This window comes from Cibotium barometz, chromosome 2 (assembly GCF_041138505.1).
Source record: "Cibotium barometz isolate CiBa-2024 chromosome 2, ASM4113850v1, whole genome shotgun sequence".
Lineage (NCBI taxonomy): Eukaryota > Viridiplantae > Streptophyta > Polypodiopsida > Cyatheales > Cibotiaceae > Cibotium > Cibotium barometz.
In genome coordinates, this window is record NC_141047.1 from 28,332,546 (window position 1) to 28,336,355 (window position 3,810).

The window sequence follows — 3,810 nt, forward strand, 5'->3', positions numbered from 1 at the left end:
CCCTAATACATGCTAGTGAGTGTGTGTGAGTGAAGTGAGGTGAGAGGAGGGACAAGTACCCGTAGTGCAACATGGCGATGTGACAACGCTAGCGGGAGGCACAGTGGAATTGCTTCTCAAGGACTTGTAGAGCTTAGAGACCTCAAGGGTTATGAGCTCGGCCATTGGAAAGATCCTCACGACAGTTGCGGTTCACTAGGTAATCTCTTTTTGGATGTGTTTCAATGGATGTGTTTTAAGGAGGGTTAGGGTGAGCCATAACATTTTTGGCGTTGCTCCGGGGAACCATCCCTTGTCTTTTTCCATTGTTTTGCCTCTAATCTACACATAACCCATTGTCCATTATCTTGATTAATGGTTTTCCATGAAAAAGATATGGATTTAATGGTGATTTGTGTGAGATTGGGTGTAAAATAGCTCTCTTTTTTTGTTTTTGAAAAGAATATTTTTTGCTTAATTTTTAGATTAATTTGTTGTTTTGTTGTTACTTTTGTGGTTTTTCATGTTCTTAGGACTTGCACATAGTTTGTATTAGGCTTAGTTTGCATCCATTGCATCAAACAATGCAATTTTTAGTGAATGTTAGCTCTCTTTAGTGTTAAATATAGAACTAAGATCATTAATTTTAGTTTAATTGTGTGTTTGTTGTTGAAATTGTTTGGATTAGAGTGTTATCAAGCATTAGGAGTAGCTTAATCTTTCAAAAAATTTCTTAAAACCATTAAAAAATCCTTGAATTTGACTAATTTCTCTTAATGGACTGGTTTTTATCATTAAGGGTGATTAATCTTGTTCAAGAGACCAAAAAATTAGAAAATATGTTAATTGGGGTCTAAATGGATCATATGAGTAGTCGAAATTAGTATTTTTGAGTGTTTTGAGAGCATCTAGATGCACAAAACACCTAATCACATCAATTGGAAAAATTTGACTCTCAGCTTAATTTTACCTTAAAAGAGGAGACCATAATTAAGAGTCTAATTAATCTCTTATTTTAGATTAATTTACACAATCGTTGATGCACAAAGATTATCATTCCATTGCTCTATCCAATGATGTGCTCGATTGTGTGAATTAATTAGGGATTAGTAGTTAATTAGAGTCTTTGATTAGTGTAAAAGAAGGAAAGATTAGTGAAAGAATTAATCTTAGATTAATTCTTAATCATTATTTTACATAACTCATTAAGGCTAATGAGTCATGTAAAACATGAGCATTCAATGAGTAGATGCTCATGAGTTGTCAAAATTATCCATTTTAGGAATTATTTATGAAGGGTGTAAGGGGTGTCATTAAAAGGTTGACTTTTTTGATTCCCACTTACCTTTTTGGGAAAATGCCTATACTCCTGTCATTTTAAATTCAAAAAATATTCTCCCCCAAAAAGAAAAATTTGTATTTCCCACTAGACTCCAGTAAAAAAGGTGAGTCGTGAAAATTACGGCCGAAAAAGTCCGACCGTGAAAAGTCAGACGTGAAAATTTTGGCCGTGAAAAGTCCGGACGTGAAAATTCCGGTCGTGAAAAGTCAAATGTGAAAAGTTTGATCGTGAAAAGTCAGACGTAAAAAAATGAATTTAATATTTTGTGAAGTCCGGTTCACGGTGTGAACCATTTTCTGCAATTTCACGGAACTAGAGTTCACGCGCCAAAAAAATAAAAATAAAATTTATAAAACTCGTGAAGTCCATCGATGTGAAAAGGGGTCCGCCGACCCAAAAAAAAGACTCTGGAAAACACCCCTATTTGGAGGCCTGTATCTCCTAAACCGTATATCTGATGAAGACACTCCAAGGCTCATCGGAAAGGTGACATCGAGCTCTTCGACTTTGGATTCGGCCGTCCGAAGTCGAAATCGACCATTTTGGCCTCTGACTAGCAGCCCAAAAATTTGACCCAAAAATCGAGGCAAAAAACAACCCAAAAACCACGCAAAATCGTAAAAAACAGTGCGAAAACGACGACGAGCCATATTTGGGCTACTTTTTGAGGGTCTAAACAACAAAATCATAGACGACTCAGGGAAACAAAGTTGTAGTACTCCAAAAATACTACAACTCCCTTGTATAGAAAAATTTAAAATTCATGTTGTTTGGAACATCCTAAAGAACGTGCTGCAAAATAGGGAAAAAAATCTCGAAAAATATTTTTGTCTTGAGACAATGATGAAAAATAGGTTTTAGGACCTTCTCTTCCATCTGGGAAGCTCTTAGAATACGTTTTTTTCAGAAAAATATCTAAGGTCGTTCACATGCGTATAACATCTAAGCTAATTAGGACAAACGGACACCCGTTTGATCCAACGAAGAGTGCGCCAAGCCTCTTGAGGCTGTAATAACGGGCTATGGGAAAGTATAAAAAGCAAAAATAAAATAAAATTGTGATTTCTCATTAAGGAGCATTCATGCACTCTGACATGGCCTATGACGATAGAGGGATTGCCACCAGGGATCACACAAGGACTGAACCCAATGGCTGACATCTTTGAGCCATTGAGATCTATGCCACAAATTCACCTCCCAATACCATTGGCCATGCTTATAACAAGCGTGTCATCAGGATTTACACGTATCAACCCTTTCTTGGATACTCACACCATATATGAAACCAAATAATAATTTTAAATCCACATGAATTTTCCTTATCATTTTAAAACATGGAGACTGATTTCTCATAGGTGTAGCCGTTTGGAAGGTAGATTATATGTAAATTCTCCTCTTCTTAAAATTAAGAGTTTGGAAGGTAGATTATATGTAAATTCTCCTCTTCTTAAAATTAAGAGTTTGTTTCCACTTTGCGACGTTTCTTCAAAGGGTGTGCGCAATGCAGATTGTTTGACAGAGCTACAAAATGAGTTTCGTCTGTCGCAGGCGGCGGACTTCGGCCTGAGTATGGCGGGTGGTGAAGAAGAAGCAGAAGCACAGCAACAAGATCCAGATATGGATGAGCGCATATGGAGTAGGCTCACGCTTAACGGCGCGGTGTTGGCGTCGATGCTTGGAGCGCTGAGTACAGAAGAGGTCGCGCGCTTGCGTCTGGTTTGCAACGATTGGAACAGCCTCCCTGTGTCCCGCCACTTCGTGCATCGCCCTCAGCCTGCCGGCGATACATGGCTGCTCTGCTTTCAACTGGATGGCTACCCAGCGGTGAACGATCTCCGCTCTTCTGCCTGGCGGAGGCTACCCCACAGATTCCCACTCATCCAAGGACCACGGATCCACCCTCCTCTACTATTCCTCGCAAACAATGTCCAGAATTTCGTGTCGGATTATTGGCCCGCAGGAAACCGACTACTCGTGGTGTGGGGGGCGCAGTTTAATTCCGTCGTCCTTTGGCACCCTCTCAGACGCACGATTGATGTGCGGCTGCTGTTGCCGCCGCAGCACCGGTTGAGGCTAGCAGGCTTCGGAAGAGGCAAGATAATTGTAGGGCTAACAAACGTAACGAACAGCCAGCACGAGGTTTACGTCTGCCATGCGCCGGACTCTAGCAATGCTGCATGGATGGCCTTAGGCTCTCTTCCGCGAGGGTATGCGTTTTTTGTAAACGAAGATATAATTGAATGCAATGGGTTGTTCTACTGTCTTCTTTATGAGACAAGCCAGTCCAGCAGAGTACCGACGGAAATGCTGGTGGTCGATATAAGCGACGGAGCGGTGACCATGATCGTCCATGCGCTGCCCCGTCAGAACGGTCCGGTGGCAATCGCAGAACAACCGCCCTGCCTCGCCGCTTGCCAGAATTGCATCTTTCTGGTGGAGGAGGACTACCACGCCACTCTGCTCAACATCTACAGGTTCCATCAAGAGAG